The sequence below is a fragment of the Marmota monax genome, unplaced genomic scaffold (genome assembly GCF_021218885.2).
Source record: "Marmota monax isolate L192 unplaced genomic scaffold, Marmota_monax_Labrador192_F-V1.1 WCK01_AAM20220418_F8-fsc00024, whole genome shotgun sequence".
Lineage (NCBI taxonomy): Eukaryota > Metazoa > Chordata > Mammalia > Rodentia > Sciuridae > Marmota > Marmota monax.
The window spans coordinates 23,705,828-23,715,736 of NW_026695224.1; the positions used below are offsets into that span (position 1 = coordinate 23,705,828).

Consider the following 9,909-nt stretch of genomic DNA (forward strand, 5'->3'; position numbering starts at 1 on the left):
TTGATCCAATGTGTTCTGTACTGTATCTTTTTTTTCCCCTGTGCTTGGGATTGAACCCAGGAGTGCTTTACTCCAGAGCTACATTACCAGCCCTTTTAATTTTTTATTTTGAGACAGGGTCTTGCTAAATTGCTGAGGCCGTCCCCAAATTTATGATCCTCCTGCCTCCCCCTGTCAAGTTGCTGGGACTACAGGCATGTGCTATCATGCCTAGTAGTGTTGTAACTTTTCAAAAACACTCCTTTACTTTATCTGAATCTTTTAGTCAATGGGGATTTTCTCTTGCAAGTATGCAAGTAGGAAAGAGACTCTCTCTGAAGTTAGGTTTCAAAGCTCTGGAAAGAGTGACTCTAAGGCATCCCTTTCCTGAGCCCAGGTATCATTGGGAAACATGGTTGGTGTGATCATCTGGAGTAGCAACCACAAATCAGCTGCCCATTAGTCAGGCAAAAAATGTTGAAAGGCCACCCCACGTGCTCTTTGCACACTAGCACTTTGGGAGAGATTTTGATCTTGTTATATTTTTCCATAGTACCATTCAGGGAGTAATTAACCCAAGAGTCAAGAGACCTTGACCTTGACTCCAATAGCTGACGTTTCTTTAAGAAACCCAGGACATTTGAATGGAGATGGTCTCTGCAACAAATCCTGCACAATCCCCTATAAGATACTTTCTGAGCATATTTTGCATAAATTGTGCAAGTGAAGTAATTTCTGTAATGTTTGAGAATCATCAAATAGACTATAGCAAATTGGGCACATAGGAACTTCTTCTAGCAGCTCCATTATATATACTTCGTTCCCTACTAGCAGGTGTATTCAGCAGTGTTACTACCTTTCAGGGCAAAATAATCATGCTATCTCCAAATCTTGAGATAAGAATTGAGATATCTTGGTGTGGGGATGTAGCTCAGTAGTAGAGTGCTTGTCTAGCATGCACAATCCCCAACACTGCCACACACACATACACACACACAAAAAAAATTGTGATATCTTTCCTTTTGTCTACATAAATATATGTATATGTTACTTTATGTATAAACATACCCTTGTGTGTATTTACATATATATTTACATATAGGTTTATATTCCAATTTTAGTTTTAAAAAATAATTTATTTACCATCATATTGTGAACATTAGAAGTAGGAAAAAGAGGAAAACAGGAAGCTCTGAGTTTTACAATTTTGTGATTTCCTTAGGGAACTAGATTCTGGTCTGGCTGAATACATAGCTACACTAATCTGGGCAGCTCCCAGACTGCAGTCAGAAGTACCTGAGCTGAAAACAGTAAGTTTGACCAGTTTCAGTTACCTGCGTCATGATTATAGGTTTGAGTATCACTGTTGTCACTTGTTTGAATTGTGGGATTATTTGGAAAATCCTTTCTTCTCTTAAGGGATGACCAAAAAAAAAAAAAAAAGAGATTTTTTTCTTAATCTTTAAATGAAAAGTAAATGCTTGAAGAATGGTAGAATGGTAGAAGAAAATGTACAGGCCTTAAGTAAATCAAAATTAACTTAAAAGTGGATTTCTTGCTGGGCACGGTGGTGCATGCCTGTAATCTCAGTGGCTGGGGAGGCTGAGGCAGGAGGATCACGAGTTCAAAGCCAGTCTGAGCAAAAGCAAGGCACTAAGCAACTCGGTGAGACCCTGTCTCTCAATAAAATACAAAATAGGGCTGGGGATGTGGCACAGTAGTTGAGAGCCCCTGAGTTCAATCCCCGATATCCACACATGCACACAAAAAAAGTGGGTTTCTTTTGGGGAGGAGGGTTATACTTGATGAATGTTTAGAATTAGTGGTTTTAACTTTTACATTTATCAGCCTACTTAAAAACAAAGCATTTGTTATTGTTGTTTTGATGCTTAAAGAACATAATTCCAAAAGGTAACATGGAAGTGATTTTTGCTTTCTTAGATTGTTCTTTATCTCAAGCAAATTTTCCATAACTTCATGAACTTTGCCTTTCTTTCTTGGTATTTGGTATTCTGCAGGTATCTAATCAGCTGTGTGCAAAATACAGCCAAAAGTATGGTCAACTCTGTCAAACAAATGAAATTGGAACTGTCAACTCTCAGGTAGTATCATTTCTAGAGATGCACACTTTTCTATTGTCTTATTTATTTATTTATTCATTGCTACTGGGAATTGAACCCAGAGGTGTTTAACAATGGAACCATATCCCCAGCCCTTTTTATTTTTATTCTGAGATAGGATCTCGCCAAGTTTTGGAGGCTGGTCTTGAATTTGGAATCCTTCTAACTTAGCCTCCTAAATCACTGGGATTACAAGCATGTACCACTGCACCCAGTCAGAGACACATACTTCTCTAATCCCAGGAATCTAAGGAAACTGAGAAAACTCAAAAGCATGTAATTTTGTGCAGACTAAAAGATGTAGACAAATGAATTTTGCTTTAGAGGCATAACAATTTGGGTAAGTCTTAAGACTAGAGAATTAAAATCAGATCTTTATTTAAAAAGAAAAAAGCTAACACCAAAAAACATGAATTGATTTCTTTTTTAAGAAAGCATACATTTTCCTATGTGTAACTGGCCTACCAATTGGAAGGAAGCTAATGAAAATTAGAAATTTCAACTTTTAAGCAGATGATCACATATAAGTAATTAAAGACTGACATTTCAGCTGGATTACAGAGATCTGGCCACTACATTTGTTTCAGGCTGGTGGATATTTTCATTATTCAGAGTGTCTATTATTGGTTGTTAAATATATTCATTTATCACCCCTAATAAAGTTCAAATACTTATCATAGAATCAGAATTCTTGATTTTTTTTTTTTTTTGATACCAGGGATTGAATCTAGGGACAGTTAATCACTGAGCTACAAACCAACCCTTTTTATTTTTTTAAATTTTGAAACAGGGTCTCTCTAAGTTGCTTAGGACCTCACTAAATTGCTGAGGCTTGCTTCAAATTTGTAATCCTCTTGCCTCAGCCTCCCAAGTTGCTGTGATTACAGATGTGTGCCACCACGCCCAGCTCAAATATTTTTTTTCTTAGGTTTACTTTCTTCCTCTAAACTTTGTTTGGTTTGACATTCCTTAACTCTAAGATAGCACTGTCCTATAATACATTCACAAGTTGGACTCCTTCTTGGGGCTACATTATACATCTTAAAAAATATACCTCTTAGGGTTGGGACTGTGGCTCAGTGGCAGAGCACTTGCCTAGCATCTATGAGGCACTGGGTTCAATCCTTAGTACTACATAAAAATAAACAAATAAAATAAAGGCATTCTGTCCATCTACAACTACAAAAACATTTTTAAAAATTATACCTCTTAGACAACAGAATAGAAAGATGGGGAAAAAAGTGATTTGGAGTTGAAAGACCACCTAATCTCTTTGTTTTGTATTTTATAAGTTTGGGTGTAAGTAAATTTGTTGTGCTTTTTATTTTTCAGCTAATGTGTAAATTAAATGTGAACACTCTACCCCAGGTTCTAGTGGAACAGTACCTGGTAGAAATTGCTAAGAACTATAATGTGCCCTATACATCCAAGACAAGCGTTATGGTGAGTACTTTCAAAAAGGGAAAAATACAGGCTGGGGATGTGGCTCAAGCGGTAGCTCGCTCTCCTGGCATGCGTGCAGCACGGGTTCGATCCTCAGCACCACATACAAACAACGAACTTGTGTCCGCCGAAAAAACTAAAAAATAAATATTAAAATTCTCTCTCTCTCTCTCTCCCTCTCTTTAAAAAAGGGAAAAGTAGCCGGGCATGGTAGGACATACCTGTAATAACAGCAGTTTGGGAGGCTGAGGTAGGAAGACAGCAAGTTCAAAGCCAGTGTTAGCAACTTAGCGAGGCCCTAAGCAATTTAGCAAGACCCTGTCTCAAAATATAAAATAGAAAGGGCTGGAGATGTAAAGCATCCCTGGTTCAATCCCCATTATAAAAAAAAAAAAAAAAAAAAAAGGAAAATTGGGGGCTGGGGATTAGTTGAATGGTACAGTGCTTGTCTGGAGTGTACAAGACCCTGGGCTTAATCCTGAGCCTAGGAGACAGAGACAGAAACAGGGACAGACAGAAAGAGAAAAGATTTGAGGTTGAGATTTTTATTGTGCTTCAGAAGAGTTTTTTCTACTTATAGAGATGTGGTTTCCAGAGTTACTGGAAAAATTGTAAAGCAGGTAAAATTTGAACTTTTTCTGTGCCCACATATCATTCCTAATAGACCCATATATATTGATATATATTGTTAACAACAGAAGAGAAAACAAAAATCAAGGTACTTAAGGTGTTAGATCAAGGAGTATGTCAAACATTTCTTAGTTCTTAAGATCACAACTTTGTCCTGGACATATTTTGCATTTATTTTGTGGTTTTTACTTTTTGGTGGTACTGGGGATTGAACCCAGGGGTGTTGTACCACTGAGCTACAACCCCTTTTTAAAAACTTTTTATTTGGAATTTCCTGTTTCGTGTGGTAATCTCAAAGTGAGATCTGAAGTGCTGAAGATTGTTGGTGTGGTAATGGGGCTCTCCATGCTTTTTGTGTTCACTTATGGTTTCTTTTTTTTGCAGTTGTAGAAGGACAAAATGCCTTTATTTTATTTGTTTATTTTTATGTAGTGCTAAGGATTGAACCCAGTGCCTCACAGATGCTAGGCAAGTGCTCTGCCACTGAGCTATAGCCCTGCCCCCATTCATAGTTTTGAGGATGTGGCTATAACCTGTAGTGAATACTGGCTGCAGGTCAGAATTAAACAAAGGCCTTATTTGAACTACCAGCAATTCTAGGTATATGACCTATATCCAGGAACTGATTGTACTGTAACTGGAAGACTTGGATTTCTTTGAGTTCCTTTATCCTCTCTCTTCTTATGGGATCAAAGCTGAAGTGCGCCCATGGGGTATTCTCATTGAAAGTTCAAACACTTATGAATCAGTAAATACAGATATCATTGGTTGCTTACCAATATTATACTATATTCAAAGAAAGTTTACAATCTCTTATGGGAAAAAAAGTAAAAAGGAGTAATAGTCATGAATCCAAAATATCAATGGGAAAGAAATACTCAAGTTTGCATAATGTGAAAATTTCAGGGACACATCTAGGAGTGACAGATTGGGATAGTGGATCATATACATTTTATCCCTCCTTATTTAAGTATAGGAATGAAGCTATAAATTCTAAATGGGGAGATCGTTTTACCAATCCTGGTACTTTGGCTGCCTGAGAATTGCAGTGCCTATTGGAGATTGGACTAAATGCCTATGGATATTTAAAAATTATTGTTTTAAATTAAGAACTTTCTTTGCAGTCCACATTTAAGTACTGTTCTTGTGGTGGAGAAAATTAACTTCTTTATATTTTTAAATTTGTAGTGAAGGCATTTTTAAAAATAAAGTTTTGCAATTCTTTAAAAAAAAAACCTTTATTTTGAGACAGAGTCTCACTAAATTGCCTGGGCTGGCCTCCAACTTGCAATCCTCCTGCCTCAGCCTCCTGGATCGCTAGAATTACAGGCGAGTTCCACCATGCTGGGCTCATATTTTACATTTTAATAAAAGGTCCTGGAATAAAGGCTACAAGATGCAAAGGAACACAGCAGTATCATGTAGTCTTAAGAGTGTTATTTCAGTAGTGAAATGTGCCATTTTCACATCCTAGGTCCACTATCTATTAACCATGAGACCTCAGGCAACTCTCAAAGACTCAGTTCTTTGGACTATAGAAAGGAGGATAATAATAGTTCCCATCTCATAGATTTGTTGAGGTGATTAAATGGGCCCATACAAATAAAGAAGTTAAATGGAATGTAAAACCTAGCACATAATAAATATAATCAAGTTAGTTGTTTTTGTTCTTTTTTTTTTTTTGAGGTGGAGTCTGTGATATCCAGGATGGTCTCAAACTCCTGGGCTCAAGGGGACCTCCCAAATGCTGAGATTACAGGCATGCACCACCCCATCTGATTTTCAAGTTTTGCCTTGTATAATCATCATTGTTATGGAGGGTAGACTATCCTCCCTAAGATGGTCATGAACTGTCTTAAGAGGGATTTCTCCCAATGCTTCCAGTGATTGGTTAGGTGGTGTCCTGTGATTTTATAAAAACATGGTCTCATACTCAGGTGCCAAACTTATGTTAGTGAGGACATGAAGCAACAAAGGGGTCTTGTCTATCCTCTGTGTTCCCACTGCGCTGCCTTCAAATTGCTAATGTGGAATGTGCCACATTGTGACTAAGGGGCATATTTATCTTTTCTGATGCTTTGCTGCTGATAGGAACTCTTTAACTCTTCTTTATTTTTTTCTTTCTTGTCCAAAGAATTGTTGTTGAAAAATGGCACGTTGTAAAAATTTAAACAAAGAGAGAGACTTTGAAGAAACAAAAGCCACATGAAATGTCACTAGAGTCTGAACTCCTGTAATTCCAGCATCTCGGGAGACTGGGGCAAGAGAATCACAAGTTCAAAGCCAGCCTCAGCAATTTAGTGAAGTCCTAAGCAAATCAGTGAAACCCTGTCTCAAAATAAAATATAAAAAAACGGCTGATGATATTGGTCAGTGGTTAAGCATCCTTGGGTTAAATTTCTAGTACCTCCCCCCCCCAAAAAAAAATCACTAGAGAGGATTTCATCCAACCTTGTGGTTTTTCAATAGAGACTGAGGATCTTTTATTTGAAACACTGGGACCATAAATATTTCACATTTCAGATGTTTTGGAATATTTTCATGTACCTAATGAGATATTTTAAGAATGGGGCCCAAGTCTAACATGAAATTCATTTATGTTTTATGTAAACCTTATACACATAGCTTGAATGTAATTTTATTTTATTTTTAAAGAGTATGCAATATTTTTTATAACTTTTTATTTTACTTATTTATTTTTATGTAGTGCTGAGGATCAAACCCAGGGCCTTTCATGTGCTAGGCGAGCGCTCTACCATTGAGCCATAACATCAACCCCTTGAGTGTAATTTTATACAATATTTTTAGTGTGCCTGTGTTTTGACTGTGACCCATCAAGTGAGGTAAGGTGTGGAATTTTCCACTTATGGTATCATGTTGGTACTTAGAATGTTTTGGTTTGGGGTTTTTTGGATTAGGGATGCTCAATCTGCATCTCTTTAAAAAATTTTTTTTGGTAGTTGTTTGGACAGCATGCCTGTATTTTATTTGTTGATTTTTATGTGGTGCTAAGGATGGAACCCATTGCCTCATACAAGCTAGGCAAGTGTGCTCTACCACAGAGCTACAGCCCCAGTCCCTTAATCTGCATCTCTTTTTTTTAATATTTATTTTTTAGTTGTAGTTGGACACAATAATTTTATTTCACTTATTTATTTTTATGTGGTGCTGAGGATCAAACCCAGGATTTCACATGTGCAAGGCAAGAACTCTATCGCTGAGCCACAATCCCTAGCCCCTACATCTCTTTATGGTGGGAATTTCTATATACCATTAGCCAAGACTTCTAGGCTCGTATAAATTCCAGTTCATATATCCATCCACCTACGGTTTTAATATCTGAAATACTTGGATGTTTCAGAAGCATCTCAGACTGAACATGTCCAAAAAGACTCTTATCCCTCTACCACCCTACTCATTTTACAGTTAATGGTAATTCTATACTGGGACAAAAAGCTTGATATTTTTCTTGTCTCTTCTTTTTCTAAACCCCCACCCTCCAAAGCAATATTCAGAATGTTACCGTTTCTCACCATTTCCACTGCCAGTATTCTGGTCTAATCAGCAATCATCTCCTCCTATTTAGATTATTATAATAGTCTCTTAACTGCGTTTCCTGATACTTAATATGGCATCAAAGATCTTTATATCTAAGTCAGATCAGGTCACTCCTTTGCCTTTGAAGCCCTCCAGTGGATTTTTATTTCACTTAAAATAATATGGAATGTCTTTCTCGTGACTGACAAGGCTGTGTACACCTCCTGTCTCTTGTCTCTCTGGCCTCATTTTCTCTACTCTTCCCTTGTTTACTCTGCCTCAGCCACACTGGCCTCCTTCCTTACATTTCTTCAAACACACAAGGTACTTTCCCACCTCAGGACCTTTGTACTTCCTTCCAGTACTCTGTATTTTTTATATATCTACCTGGTCCGTCCCTACTTGCTTCAAGTCTGTATTTATTTTTTTTTTGAGAATTTTAATATTTATTTTTTAGTTTTCGGCGGACATGTATGTGGACATGTATGTGGTGCTGAGGATCGAACCCGGGCCGCACGCACGCCAGGCGAGCGCGCTACCGCTTGAGCCACATCCCCAGCCCCTCAAGTCTGTATTTAAATGTTCTCTTCTCTGTGAGATCCTTCCTAGCTACATTCTCTAAAATCTCAACCTCTTCCCTCTGTAGTTCTCTATATTTTTTCTCTAGTATACTTGTTTCTTATCTGACATACTGTGTAACTCACTTAATGATCTTGTTTGTCTCCCCAACCAGAAAGTCACCTCTATGAGGATGGGCACTTTTGTCTGTTTTGTTCACTGTTGCATCCCCAGCAACTATTGCTGGCTTATATTAGGTGGTCAAGAGACTTTGTCAAGTGAACTAGTAAATCCAGAATTTATCATTGCTCAAGTTTAATAAACTTTATTGTAGACATATCTATACATATTTACTTATTACTCTTCTTTGAAAAATATTTTTAGTTGTAGATGGACACAATACCTTTATTTTATTTATTTATTTTTATGTGGTACTGAGGATTGAACCCAGTGCCTCACGTGTACTAGGCAAGTGCTCTGCCACTGAGTCACAACGCCAGACCTACATATTACTCTTATTAAATTTTAAAAAAAATGGACAAAAAGCCTTTATTTTATTTGTTTATTTTTATATGGGGCTAAGGATCAAACCCAGTGCCTAACAAGTGCCCTGCCACTGAGCTACAGCCCCAGCCCTGCATATTACTCTTAATTGGTGTACCACAGTGCCTGACCTCTTTGGTACTCAAAACAAAGTCATTGGAAGAAAGAAGAAGACAGTTAATTACATTCTGCTTGTCAAATGTAACAAATTAGAATCAATAAAATAAAACTTAAAAATTAAAAAAAAAAAGAAGACAGTCGACCAGAAAAACTTAAGTTTTCTTTTAACTGTCACTGACTAGACTATAAGCTTCATACAGGCTGGAACACTGTTGCATTGTGCATTACTTCTTCCCAGTACTTCCAAGAGTGTTTAATATGTAATAAGTATGCAAATAAGTAAGTGTATAATAAATTGCCAACTTGATGGGATTCTTATCCTCTTGTCTAAGGCTGAAGCCCCAGCGGACCTGGTCTTGTTGGATTTACAGAGGATGTCAAGAAAGATGCCCTTGGCAGAGGAGATAGATAGCACTGCAGTGAGAACGGGTGATCCACCTGGGGCTTTGCAGATATCTGCACCAGGGCCCCTACATGTGCCATCCCCAGGCCCTTGTTTCCCGTCCTTTCCTCCTGAAAGACAGGTCAGTACAGATAGGGAAAATGAAATTGAAATGGGACTGCATGGGTGTTAAACTATACTTCTAGCTGGGCCTTTTGGAGAACAAAATGATCTTAAGGCCAGAGAGGTATTTACAATAATTTAGTTGATGTTGGTGTTTTTTTATTCTGAAGTCATGAGTAAAGAAAGCTGTTGTCTCTTATCAACCTCTGGATGATACCACAATATACACTGAAAAGAACACTTTATTTATTTATTTTAGTTGTGAATGGTCACAATATCTTTATTTTTATTTATTTATTTTTATGTGGTGCTAAGGCTCAAACCCAGTGCCTCACACATGCTAGGCAAGTGCTCTACCACTGAGCTACAGCCCCAGCTACCCTGAAAAGAACATTCTTACAAGCTGAACACGTTTGAAAATCCTTCATGTACAGTGATTTAAATTTAGGTCAGATTAGATATATTCAATTCATA

The 9,909-nt window shown here is 37.5% G+C and overlaps 2 pseudogenes; one reads left to right on the top strand and one right to left on the bottom strand.

The window, feature by feature from the left end:
* Nucleotides 1-248: 248 nt before the first annotated feature.
* On the bottom strand, nucleotides 249-786 carry LOC124086398 (E3 ubiquitin-protein ligase TRIM13-like; annotated as a pseudogene).
* A 1,109-nt stretch (nucleotides 787-1,895) lies between these two features.
* LOC124086399 (IST1 homolog) lies at nucleotides 1,896-9,342 on the top strand (annotated as a pseudogene).
* The last annotated feature ends 567 nt before the right edge of the window (nucleotides 9,343-9,909 follow it).